The sequence below is a fragment of the Dromiciops gliroides genome, chromosome 4 (assembly GCF_019393635.1).
Source record: "Dromiciops gliroides isolate mDroGli1 chromosome 4, mDroGli1.pri, whole genome shotgun sequence".
Classification (NCBI taxonomy): Eukaryota; Metazoa; Chordata; class Mammalia; order Microbiotheria; family Microbiotheriidae; genus Dromiciops; species Dromiciops gliroides.
In genome coordinates this window covers 57,035,848-57,050,331 of record NC_057864.1, presented here as the reverse complement: position 1 = coordinate 57,050,331, position 14,484 = coordinate 57,035,848, and positions in this window count along the sequence as shown.

Below are 14,484 nucleotides of genomic sequence, written 5' to 3'. Positions count from 1 at the left end.
GACAGGACCCTTTAAAGTCCTGTCTGCCTCATATGAATAGTAAAGACTTTATACAACTCTGTGAAATTCTAAAAGATTTTTCTTACCCAGGTTTTTGCATCTGACTAAATAACCTTTGGAACTTTTTCAGTGTATATAGACTTTAATCTCTATTAATAATAATTATTACCCCCCCCCCCCCGCCCCTGCACCTTTCCCCTAGGGATAGCCAATGGGCTCACAAGATGTTAACTGAACTTGCTATAATGTTAGCTCAGTGGACTTGGCTTTTCAGGGATGTAAAATGATAGCTGAGGATCACAGGGAAAATGGATTTGCGAAAGTGGACTTCCATTAATTTTTGCAAGACTTGTCCTGTGGATCTCAAAAATCAAGTCAACAAGCAGTTATTAAACTCTTGCTAGGTATCAAGCACTATGCAAAGCACTGTGAATATAAATGCAAGCAGAAAAACAGTCCTAGTCCTTAAGGAATATTCATTCTAATGAGGGAAGAGAATGAATACAAAAAAGAAAACAGAAAAACAGAGGGGACTGGTGGTGGTAGGGAAAGCCTGGGAGAATCTGGAGTGCGGCTTGGAGAGGAATGAAAAGCTTTTCTCCCTGTAGAATAATTTCATTATGTTGATGAAAGCCTTTGAAGCTATAGTTGTATGATTTATTAAAGCAGCATAAAACCTAGATGGAACTTAGATATGGTGTTTCCTGACCGGTATGTAAAAATACATATATCAGTTAATAGAGTTAGTTTTCTCTATTCTATGTAAAGTATTTCAGAATAGGATCTCTTTCCCCAACATCTTGCATTCTAAGTCTATTCCTTGACAACACAGAGGACACATTTTACTTCAGCCAATGATTATTTTAAATTAGTGTAGACTCTTAAATATCACATGGTTAATCTTCACACAAGGTATGTGTGAACACCAGGTCTTGGACAAGGATTAAGAAAACCTGGGTTCTGTCATGATTTAAATTTAACAAAAGGGTAAACTGAGACACATCTTCATGCAAGATAATGTTTATTAGCAGGTTCATCCTGCCTGTCAATATACTGGGCAATGGAATGCTTCCATTTATGCCAAACATACCAAGCAAAGGAGAGTTCCCATTTTATAGATTTGGGGGAGTAAAGAACAAAGAACAGGGTAGATGACATCATGGGACTGGAGACAACATAATTGGTTACAGAGCTGAAAAACATGATTGGTTGGAAGCTTGGAAATAGGGGCTAGCAATAACCCCCACCTTTCTTCTCTTATGAGACTAAGAGGCATTCATTATTTGAATCCAGGTATGAGATACCAACCTATACTATTGGACAATAAATCAGATATCCTTGAAGGATAGTCTACCATGTAAAGCTATTAAGCCTAACATCCTTTGTGTTTACATACCTCCCTCAAGGTTAGCTAAATTCCTTGAGGCAAGAATAGATCAGTAATTAGCAGGAGAGTTGGATTTTTAAACTTAACCCATTACAGGTCAGTATAGGACAAAAACAGTTACAGGACAAAAATTGATTAATTGTAAAACTAGGATCAATAGGAAAATGACATAGGATCAATCTTTTTTTTTTTTTTTTGCGGGGCAATGGGGGTTAAGTGACTTGCCCAGGGTCACACAGCTAGTAAGTGTCAAGTGTCTGAGGCTGGATTTGAACTCAGGTACTCCTGAATCCAGGGCCAATGCTCTATCCACTGCGCCACCTAGCTGCCCCCATAGGATCAATCTTAATCTTCTCAGTTCTAATCCTGTTCTTCCTTTTTTACTCAGAATCCCCTATCTCAGCCTTGTTTTAATATGCCATATTAGTATAGTATTATTTGTATGGTATGTTCATTTTATTTATTTTTTTATTTTTTATTTTTTTATTTTATTTTTTTTTTTTGCGGGGCAATGGGGGTTAAGTGACTTGCCCAGGGTCACACAGCTAGTAATTGTCAAGTGTCTGAGGCCAGATTTGAACTCAGGTACTCCTGAATCCAGGGCTGGTGCTTTATCCACTGCGCCACCTAGCCGCCCCCATATGTTCATTTTATATATACTATATTCTATCCTATGGAAATCACCATACCCATGTGGTAAAAAGTTTCCTATCAGTTGGTTAGTGAATACGGAAAGACGCCAGTTTTTCAAGGACCACCCTTTCGGGGAGGAGACCAACGGCCATGCATGGGCTACACACGCCAGCCTGGCTGCTAAGCACTCCACTTCCAGGGTGCGAGCTTAAAAGGCAAGGAGAGAATGGAAGTGGGAGGTCTTTCCTGTTCTCCTGGTCCGATGACTGCGCTGCTCAGACAGATGCTGACTGGAGTTTGACTGAGCCCGGCTCGTCGTTAGCAGCACGTGCCTGATGCGGCTCTCCTCCCCAAAGGTGGCCTTGGGCTTTTGGTGAGTTTTGTACGGAATATAGACTAAGCTTAGACTTAAGACTATTTGTTTTGTATTTCTACTTGCCTATCCCTCTAATCAACATCACCTTGTAACTACCAAACAATTAAAGCTCTAACTAGAGACCAGAGACTTCTTCCATTTACTAGTCTTGGAGATAAATTAAGGGAAAGGTCAAAGAGGGGAGATTAATGCTCTAGTATCCAATTTTAAATCTCACACCCATTTCCCTACACCAGGCTGACACATCAGTAGACCCTTCTGGAATCCCTTCCCATGCTTCCTTGTGATTCCTAAGCCTTAGTGGCCCATGTGAAAGCCCATGAAAGCCTATGCTTTCATATTCAACATAATTTGGATAGGTCACAAAATGCTTCAGGGAACTTAGAGAACTGCTTGTCTCACGAGTCATTGTTCTTTCTGAAAGTACTATAGTTACATGGTGCTTATTTTGCTTAAACCATGTTTTTCCTGCCACAAAGGTAGATAATATGTTGTTTAGTAGAGGTTTCATCTTAAAACTTGGTCAAAGAAAAGGAAGTTAATAAGTTAAAATTTAATTCCAACTAATAGCTTTGTTACTCATTTTCCAACAAGCCTAGCTGATTATCAGGAAGGCTGTGCTTTACTCACATCCCAATTTGGGTTAACTGTCTATCAAAAATGTTGATAGGGAAGAACATTATTCACCAAAACAAAAGAGCAACTCTAAGCAGAAGAGCAGACCATCCTATATTCTGTTTCCCTTCCTCCAGGTGTCAACAGCACCCTAAGACATGGGGTCATTTTTTTTTTTTGCAGGGCAATGAGGGTTAAGTGATTTGCCCAGGGTCACACAGCTAGTTAAGTGTCAAGTGTCTGAGGCCGGATTTGAACTCAGGTACTCCTGAATCCAGGGATGGTGCTTCATCCACTATGCCACCTAGCTGCCCCCATGGGGTCATTTTTACCATGACAAGATCTCTATAAACATTGATTATAGTTTTAGAGGCAATAGTCTAGCATAGTCTGTTATGCAATTAGAGGATTTATCTACTAGTCTGTGTGTTAACATTAGTGAGATCTTTCACCTAAACTCTTCTTCTTTTTTTTTCCCTTTCATGTAGGATTTGACAGGGAAAATGGCCAAGGGATAATTCATAGTTGAAGACTGTTTGTGTAGAGATGGGTAATGTGGAGTTTCCATTCTGAAGAGCTGAGATAACATTCTGTCAGAACTTTACCAAACTGGAAATATAGGGATAGCAGGATGGACACTTTTGGCTGTCAGCACAATTGAGTACTATATTGGACACAATCCCATTCATCCTTTGAAAATACTGTTTAGAAGGAAAGAATTAAGGAGCACTCTTTTCAGTACTATTTCTTGTTAAAAATCTATACCAATGCCTTCCAGAGACTGTCTAATATTAAAATATAGCTTTTTTTATCTGCCCACCTCCTACAAACAGATCAGAGAAAAAATGTTTAACTTCTCCTACAAATCAGAGACGGACAGAAAAAACATACCTGTCCTCCTACAAAAACAGATCAGAGACAGACAGAAAAAAAATAATGTTGATTTAATATTTTATTATCCAAAGAAGAAAGGTAACATGTCACATGATCATGTGGAGACTTCTCTCCTAAGAGAGAAGCATGGGGGACTCCCCATTTCCGAGAGTATATAAGGTTTTAGTCCATTGATTACAGGGCATTGTCAGTTTCAATAGTATGATACAGAAATCAATCCAGAAGCAAAAAATAGTTTAACAGTTTCAGTTATAACAAGTATGGAGGAAATACAGAATTCCAAAAAAGGGTTTGGCAAGGATGAGGATGCCCAGATATTACCATAAGATAGGGACTTACTATCCTGAGGGAAAAGAAGTCACTAGGTAGGGTTTTTATGTGTTAGCTATCTGGGTTCAGTTTGGAGTTCAGTTGAAGGACATTTTGCTCCTATTAATCCTATTAATCCAGGGTTTCATGAAACTCCCCTTGGATAATAAGGTACCTCCATCAAATCCAGGTGATCCATATATTCATATTAACAAGATTGATCAAGAAAGGTCTAATTCCTCATGAATTTCTATGGCCTTCAATGCCAACTCTTCATGATTTGTGGGGAAATAAGACTTCTAGGGAACATTGGTGCTGTTAATCACCTACATTTAGGGTGTCGTGAATTGTTTGTTTTTCCAGGAGGTCTTAGTTGGTCAGTAAACATTTCTTAAGTGCCTATTATGTGTCAGGTACTGTGCTAAGTGGTGATGAGGTTTCTGGAGGTCATGATGGAGAAGTTCAAGGGAGTACATCTGGATGGTAAATGAAGAGTGAAATCAATATGGTGATGTTTCAGCTTAGTGATAATTGTGAAATGTCTTCTCATTATATTGTCAAGGGTAGCTAGCTTTACAAAGTGGATACAGTATAATAGCTCTACTTCATATAATTATGTAGTAGAATTCAACTGAACTCTTAATACTAACTCTATCAAGGACTTCCTTTCTGAGTCTTCATGGAAGCATGTTGATTTCCATTCTTAAGTTATCTTCATCTGATAAACCAATAACAAGTTTTGATATCACAAGCAGAAATACATTGTTTTTGTTTTGTTTTGTTTTTTTTGTGGGGCAGCAGGGGTTAAGTGACTTGCCCAGGGCCACACAGCTAGTAAGTGTCAAGTGAATGAGGCTGGATTTGAACTCAGGTCTTCCTGAATACAGGGCTGGTGCTTTATCCACTGTGCCACCTAGCTGCCCCCAGAAATACATTGTTGATGTAAAAACAACCAATAAAATTAAGAAAAATGAGTCACATTGCTAATCCTTCCTTGAGCTAGATGACAACCAGGTTAGATGATCTATGAAAGATTATGGAGAATAGGAGAGGAATTTCTCAACTTGAGAAGGGCAAATATCTTCATTTTCTCTTTTTTTAAACATAAATGTATTTTATTATTTTCCAGTTACATGTAAAGATAGTTTTCTACATTTGTTTTCATAAGATTTTTAGTTCCAAATTTTTCTCCCTCCCTTCTCTCCCCCCTTCCCAAGACAGAAAGCAGTCTGATAAAACTTATATATGTACAATCACATTAAAAATATTTCTGCATTAGTCATGTGAAAGAAGAATCAGAACAAAAGGGGAAAACCTCAAAAAAGTAGAAACAGTATGATTCAATCTGCATTCAGAATTCACAGTTCTTTTTTCTGGATGTGGAGAACATTTTCCATCATGGGTTCTTTGGAATTGTCTTAGATCATTGCACCACTGAAAAGAGCCAAGTCTATCACAGTTGATCATCACATAATGTTTCGGGTTTTTTGGTTTTTTTAGTGAGGCAATTGGGGTTAAGTGACTTGCCCAGGGTCACACAGCTAGTAAGTGTTAAGTGTCTGAAGTTGGATTTGAACTCAGGTCCTCCTGACTCCAGGGCCGGTGCTCTATCCACTGCACCACCTAGCTGCCCCACAATGTTTCTGTTACTGTGTACAATGTTCTCCTGATTCTGCTCACTTCACTCAGCATCAGTCCACTTAAGTCTTTCCAGGTTTTTCTGAATCTTCCTGCTCATCATTTCTTACAGCACAATAGTATTCCATTACATTCATATACCATAACTTGTTCAGCCATTCCCCAATTGATGGGCATTCCCTCAATTTCCAATGCTTTGTCACCACAAAGAGAGCAACTTTCAATAATTTTGTACATGTGGGTCCTTTTCCCTTTTTTATGATCTCTTTGGGATATCTAGTAATGGTATTGCTGGGTCAAAGGGTATGCACAGTCCTATAATCCTTTGGGCATAGTTCCAAATTGCTCTCCAAAATGGGTGGATCACTTCACAATTCCACCAATCATTAGTGTTCCAATTTTCCCACAGCTTCTCCAACATTTATTATTTTCCCTTTTTGTCATATTGGCCAATCTGATAGGTGTGAAGTAGTACCTCAGATTTGTTTTAATTTTCATTTCTATAATCTATAATGATTTAGAGAATTTTTCATATGGCAATATATAGCTTTGATTTCTTCATCAGAAAACTGCCTGTTCATATCTTTTGACAATTTCTCAATTGGAGAATGACTTGCATTCTTATAAATTTGATTTAGTTCCCTATATATTTTAGAAATGAGGCCTTTATCAGAAATACTGGCTGTAAAATTGTTTCCCAGCTTTCTGCTTCCCTTCTAATCTTGGATGCATCACTTCTGTTTGTACAAAAACTTTTAACTTTAATGCATTCAAAATAATCCATTTTGCATTTCATAAAATTCTCTATCTCTTGATTGATCATAAATTGCTCTCCTCTCCATAGATCTGAGAGGTAAACTATTCCTTCCTCTCCTAATTTACCTATGGTATCACCCTTTATGTCTAAATCATGTACCAATTTTGACCTTATTTTGGTATATGGTATAAGATGTTGGTCTATGCCTGGTATCTGCCATACTATCTTCCAGTTTTCCCAGCAGTTTTTTGTCAAATACTGAGTTCTTTATCCCAGAAGCTGGAGTCCTTGGGTTTATCAAACAGTACATTACTATGGTAATTTTCTCCTTGTCTAACCTAGTATTTGTGAGATTTAAAATTGGATATAAGAGCATTAAACTCCCCCTTTAACTTTTCCCTTATATATCTCCCAGACCACTAAGAAAAAGAAGCCTTTGAGCTTTAATCAGTGAGGGATTAGCTTTTATTGTTTGGGAGTTAATTAGATAACAAAAAGGTGATACTAATTAGGGAAATAGGAAAGTAGAAATACAAATGAATAATCTGATATCTAAGCTTAGTCTATATTCCATTATAAAATTCACTGAATCCCAAAACTGCCTGGCAGGCCAAGAACCAGAGCTGACCACCAAACGCATGTGCCACCAGGATAAGCTGCCACCGCTAAGCTGAGAAGTCAGAGTGAGAGAGAACTTCTGTTCCACTCTCAGTTTTAAGTTGGTTGTCCCTGAAGTATGGCATGCTTGGCCAGCTCTCCAGGCAGCAGGCACACCGCCATTTGTCCCAGTCTCCTCCCCAAAAGGGTGGTCCTTCAAAAGCTGCTTAAGTAGCATGCGCTCAACTCTCAAATGATTAAGCTAAACCTTCCGGGTTTTATTTTTTACCACATATTTCATTGATCCACCACTCTATTTCTTAGCCAGTACCAAATAGTTTTGATGACTCCTGCTTTATACTATAGCTTCAGATTTGGTACAGCCATCCCACCTTCCCGTTCATTTTTTCCCCCAGGGCAATGAGGGTTAAGGGACTTGCCCAGGGTCACACAGCTAGTAAGTTTCAAGTGTCTGAGGCTGGATTTGAACTCAGGTCCTTCTGAATCCAGGACTGGTGATTTATCCACTGCATCACCTAGCTGTCTCCTGCACATTTTTTATTAGTTCCCTTGATATTCTTGTCCTTTTGTTCTTCCAGATTTATTTTGTTATTATTTTTTTAGCTCTGTAAAATAATTTTATGTAGTCTGATTGGTATGGCACTGAATAGGTAAATTAATTTAGGTTGACTTGTCATTTTTATTATATTAGCTCAGCCTATCCATGAGCAATTTATATTTTCCCAATTATTTATATCTGATTTTATTTGTGTGAAAAGTTTTTTGCAATTGTGTTCATAGAATTCCTGGGTATGTCTTGGCAAGTAGACTCCCAAGTATTTTATATTGCATACAGTTACTTTACATACAATTTCTTTTTTTATCTCTTGCTGCTGAGCTTTGTTGGTCATGTATAGAAATGTTGGTGATTTATGTGGATTTATTTTATATCCTGCAACTTTGCTAAAGTTGTTAATTGTTTCAAGTAGTTTTTTAATTGATTCTCTAAGTATACCATCATATCATCTGCAAAGAATGATAATTTTATTTCCTCTTTGCCTATTCTAATTAAAGCTAACATTTCTATAATAATAGTAAACAACAGAGGTAATAATAGACATCCCTATTTCACCCCTGATCTTATTGGGAATGCCTCTAACATCCCCATTACATATAATATTTGCTGATGATTTTAGGTAGATAATGCTTATTATTTTAAGGAAAGCTCCATTTATTCCTATGCTCTATAGTGTTTCCCCCCCCCCCCAGGGCAATGAGGGTTAAGTGACTTGCCCAGGGTCACACAGCTAGTAAGTGTCAAGTGTCTGAGAATAGATTTGAACTCAAATGCTTCTGAATCCAGGGCTGGTATTTTATCCACTGTGCCACCTAGCTGCCCCCTCTCTAATGTTTTAAATAGGAATGAGTGCTGTATTTTGTTAAAAGCTTTCTCTGCATCTATTGAGATAATCATATGATTATCATTTATTTTGTTATTGATGTGGTTTATTATGTTGATAATTTTCCTAATGTTGAACTAGCCTGCATTCCTGGTATAAATCCCACCTGGTCATAGTGTATTATCCTCATGGTAAATTGTGGTAATCTCTTTGCTAATATTTTATTCAAGATTTTTGTGTCAATATTCACTAGGAAAATTGGTCTATAATTTTCTTTCTCTGTTTCGACTGCGCCTAGTTTAGGTATCAACACAATATTTGTGTCATAAAAGGAATTGAATAGAACTCCTTCTTCACCTATTTCCCCAAATTATTAGTATAGTATTGGAATTAATTGTTCTTTAAATGTTTGGTAGAATTCACTTGTAAACCCATCTGGCCCTGGAGACTTTTTCTTAGGGAGTCCATTGATGGTGTAAAGAATTAATTGTTATTTGAAGTTTTTATGACCCCATCTTTTGGCTAGAATTGAAGAAAAAAAACCTCCTTGTGCACTGGCCTGGGGCTCTGCAAACCGCACAGTGCTCTACCCACTGGTTGTAGCCGTTGCCATGGCGCTGCCACCTCACGTCATCACCACTTGTTGATGCCTACATGGGCCTGGCAAAATTATAATGATTGGAAGCCTAGTGAGGACAGTCATGTGACTATCAGAGTGGCCAGCCAATTGGCTGGGGGCTGTGTGGGGTTTGCTGAGAATGGGGAGGAGAATTCGCCATTCTAGCGGGAAGCTGGAAGGCGACAGGAGTACTGCTGTGTATTCTCAGCTGATTCCTGGGCAGTGGTGTTTTTTCAGGTTGTATAATTTCCCTTTCTCCATTTTATTTCCTTTCCCTTGATCCTACTGATCCTATTTGTATTTTTTTTTTAAGTTTGTTCTTGTTAAAATAAATCCTGCTCTGTTTTGAGGGAGACTGCCGGTCTCCTTCCTTGTCCCAATATTGCGGTGAGCCGCTTAGCTAATACTCCCCAATTAAAAATTGGTCCCCACAATGGCTTGTTCAAATTATTTTTCTAAAATGGGCTTATTTAAGGATTTTATTTCCTCTTCTGTTAATCTGGGCAGTTTATATTTTTGTAAATATTCATCAATTTCATTTAGATTGTCAAATTCACTGGGATACAGTTGAACAAAATAGCTCCTAATTATTGCTTTAGTTTCCACTTCATTGGCGGTGAATTCACCCCTTTCATTTTTGATACTGGTAATTTGGTTTTCTTCTTCTTCTTCGGCAATTGGGGTTAAGTGACTTGCCCAGGGTCACACAGCTAGTAAGTGTTAAGTGTCTGAGGCCGGATTTGAACTCAGGTACTCCTGACTCTAGGACCGGTGTTCTATCCACTGCGCCGCCTAGCTGCCCCTCTTCTTTCTTTTTTTAATCAAATTAACCAAAGGTTTTATCTATTTTATTGATTTTTTTTCATAAAACCAACTCTAAGCTTTATTAATTCTAAAGTTTTCTTAATTTCAATTTTATTAATCTCTCCTTTGATTTAATTGGGGATTTTTAATTTGTTTTTTTTTTCTAGATTTTTTAGCTGCATGCCTAATTCATTAACTCCTCTTTCTCTATTTTATTCATGTAAGCATTTAGAGATATGAAATTTCCCCTAAGAACTGTTTTGGCTGCATCCCATAAGTTTTGGTATGTTGTCTTATTGTTGTCATTCTCTTGGATGAAGTTATTGTTTCTGTTTTGTTGTTTGACCCACTCATTCTTGAGGATGAGATTATTTAGTTTCCAATTAATTTTCAGTCTATCTTTCCATGGCTCTTTATTACATGTAATTTTTATTGCTTCATGATCTGTAAAGGATGGATTTACTATTTCTGCCTTTCTACATTTGACTGTTATTTTTTTGTGCTCTAATACATGGTCAGTTTTTGTGTATGTGCCATGTACCACTGAGAAAAAGGGGTATTCCTTTCTATCTTCATTCAGTTTTCTCCAGAGGTCTATCATATCTAACTTTTCTAGAATTCTATTCACTTCTTTAACTTCTTTCTAGTTTATTTTGTGGTTAGATTTATCTAATTCTGATAGCGGAAGGTTAAGATCCCCCACTAATATAGTTTCACTGTCTATTTCCTCTTGTAACTCACTTAAGTTGCAGTATACTCCCATTGGATTCAGTCACTGTTAGCGTACTGAGAGGTTCTGCATTTTCAGAGTGACTGAACAGACTCCCCTTTGGTCTTAGTCTCCTGCCCTGGTTAATCCACTGCAGGCTTATGTGTTGGGCTAAAGATTAGAATTGAGTCACTCTCTTTTTCTGGGCTCAGAGCCTCATCTCTGAGTCTCTGAAATCTCTTCTGTGCTCAGTACACAGCTAACGCATCATTAGCCACTGCTCCCTTTTGCCTTGGGTCTACAACCCAGAATTGGGCAATGGGTTACAGAACTGCCAGATGGCACCTATTCTTGCTATCAGAACTAGTTCACATGTCCCCTGTGTTCTCTTTCTCCCCTGATCTGATCATCTGGTATTCAGTCAAAGCTCCCTTTCAATTCCTGGATGCTAGAACGTTACTCTATATCACCTGCCTTTGCTGCTGTGCGCCCCTCCAGCCTCTGCCCCAGTGTGAGGAGATCTCTCTTTCTGTCTTCCTAAGCTACTGAAACATTTTCTTGGCTTTCCTGTTCAGAATTCAATCTGGAGCATTTTCTAGGTTGTGTAGTCTGGGGAACTAAGGCATAAATGTTTCCTCTAACTCTTCAATCTTGAATCTGTCCCCTTGACTTTAGTTATTCTCAAGTTTCAGTATTTCAGTAATTCTGGATAAAGTAATTAGGAAAGAAAGCAAATGGAATCCCATTTTCATGTGATATCTTTATGAGAGAGTGAAATCACATTCATTCAGACCCCATTAGTTTGACTTTCTTAACCTTATCCTGGAAATTCTCTTAGTACTTGGGTCCTCATTATCCTAGAAATCCAGCCAAATTGGAGATGTTCTCCACCTGAATTATCTCACTGTTAGGGCATGTCCTCTTCTCCCATTGATGAATTCTACCTGAAATTTCCATTTTGTGGGAGGACCCAGGGTGGCCTTCAGCGTATCACTTTTCAGTTTCCTTTTGTGTGTTGTTTTCCCCCATTAAAATGTAAGCTCCTTGAGGGCAGAACCTGACTTCATTTTTGCTTGTTTTTGTATTCCCAGTGCTTAGCATAGTATCTGGCACATAGTAAGTCATAATGTTCCCTCCATCCCTCCCTCTTTCCTTCCTTCCTTCCTTCCTTCCTTCCTTCCTTCCTTCCTTCCTTCCTTCCTTCCTTCCTTCCTTTCCCTTTGCTTGAAGCCACCCCCTCCCATTCTACCTTCCCATTCAAACTTATCCCCTAGACATTTTTTTGAGTGCTCAACCACATAGCTTACCTTGCACACAGTCCCTCCCCACCCTCTGTCACACATACCATTAGCTCATAGAGATAGTCTCTTCTTCTACTTTCAGGATCTATGGACTTAAACACCACAAAAGAATCTGAAAGGGATTCCTTATACTTCTAATTGTTCTCTGTCTTTGTCTTTTAAAATCTTTTCAGTTCTTGTTTTTTCAATAGGAGTGTATAGAAGTCACGGCGTTCTGAGTTTTTTGCTTTTGTTTAGATCTGTAACTTCATTGCAAAATGAAGAAATACTCTTTGTTATCACTAATTAACAATTATTATGCAACCTATAGACTTAAAAGGTTGGTTAGGTCACTAAAGGTTATGATTTTCCCAGGGTTACACAAATAGTTTGCCAGAGATGTGACAAGATAATACAGTTTATCTTGATTCAGAGGCTAATTCTTTATTCACTATACCATTCTTCCTTTCATTGTTATGTTAAAGGTCATCTTTCCCCCCATAGGATTATGATTTTACAGAACGTTATTCTTGTTTATGAACCACTTTCTATGTTTTTGATGTCATATGTCAATATTTTATTTCCTTTCTTCTAGTTGATATGTAAGCCTGCACAATTCTGACTGATGTTTCATGGTTGCGCCAGTGACCACAATGGTAGGAAGTCAGTCACCTTCCCTCTTCTTCTCTTGCTCCAATTTACCAATAGAGGGGTAATTTTCCTCAAACTTGCCTAGTTTCCAACAGGTTTTGAGCACTCACTTTCAGCTAGATGTTGAATCCATTCTGTCATCCCACTTCTCTTAGAGGTAACCCTGAATCTCACTTTATTTTTACCCTGGGACCTATTAACCTTTTCCCAACAGTGAGGGCGGGGCGGGGAGGGGGGGAAGGAACACCATTTGCCCTATGATTACACTCTTCCATTTTGGCCTTCTACTTTGACCAACAAATCATTAGTACCTCCTGATCTTTCCATCTGCCATAAATTGGAGTCTTCTGTTACGTGTTGTCTCAACCCAATTAGAATGTGAGATTTTTGAAAACAGGATTGAAGTCTTGCTTTTCTAACACCAGTGCTTGGTACACAGTAAATTGTTATTACCTCAAATATAAAATTCTTTGGTTCACTTTTAAAGCCCTTCAAAACCTGGCCTCTTCTACCACTCTAATCTTCTCACACATTAGTCTCCTCCATGTATTTTGTGATGTAGTGACATTGACCTCACAGAGGACACTCATTTCCTGACTCTATCCATTTTCACTGGCTGACTCCCATGCCTAGAATTCTCTCTCTTCTCATCTCCAGATCCTGGCTTTCTTGGCTTCCTTAAAATCCAACCTTCTGGGGCAGCTAGGTGGCACAGTGGATAGAGCACTGGCCCTGGATTCAGGAGGACCTGAGTTCAAATCTGGCCTCAGACACTTAACATGTACTAGCTGTGAGACCCGGGGCAAGTCACTTAACCCCAATTGCCTCAGCACAAAAAAAAATTCCACCTTCTATAGGAAGCCTTTCTTGATTTTCCTAGTGCCTGCCCTCTGTAATTTTCTACAGTTTATCCTGTATATATCTTAATTGTACATAGTTGTTTATATATAGTCTCTCTCACTAGACTGTGAGCTCCTTGGGAGCATGAAATGTCCCTCTTGTATCCCTAGTTCTTAATACAGTGCATGGCACATATTAGATATTTAACAAATGCTTGTTCACTTGACTTGTAATCTGTTTCTTCCTTGTAATACACATTGAGATATATGTATACACACACACTCAATATGTATATCTATATACACCCACATATATAATCTGATAGACTACATATATGTATGCATGTTTGTATGTATATACATGTGTTTTAATAACTTAAAAACTTATTAAGACTTTTGGAACATTTTGTATATCTATCCATCCATCCATCCATGGGGATTCTGGATCTTTGCACATTGTTGTTGTTGTTTGTCCTTTGTTTTTTGAAGAGGACCAATTAAAACCATTGGGTGATGTCTTGACTTGCATGTGAATGGGATTTAAGTAAGGCAAGAATTTTGCAAAGTTGTCAGCCTCACTCTCTCTTCTTGAGTCATTGAAGTCCAGTGGCAAGACAAAAATCAAGACAACTGGTGATGGCACAGGATGTAGTGGGTAACCTTGGCATCTTTGATGTCTGATCAAGCTCTAGGTGCTCCACAGTACCTGCTTCAGTTGCATATTGGGGTGTTATATTTGGGGTTCTTTGTGGTAGTTATCTGTGAATTCTTACTAAGCTACACTTTCACATCTAGATAATCTAGGAAACTTTTTAGTTTCTGATAAGTTTTCTTTGATGATTTCTTAAGGTGTGGTACTTGGGATTTTTGTGTTAATATGTTCTTCTCATGTTATGATTCTTAGATTCTCTTTTAGCTTTGTTTTCCAAATAAGTTGTTTTTGCTACTAGATATCTTACATGCTTGTTCAGTTTGT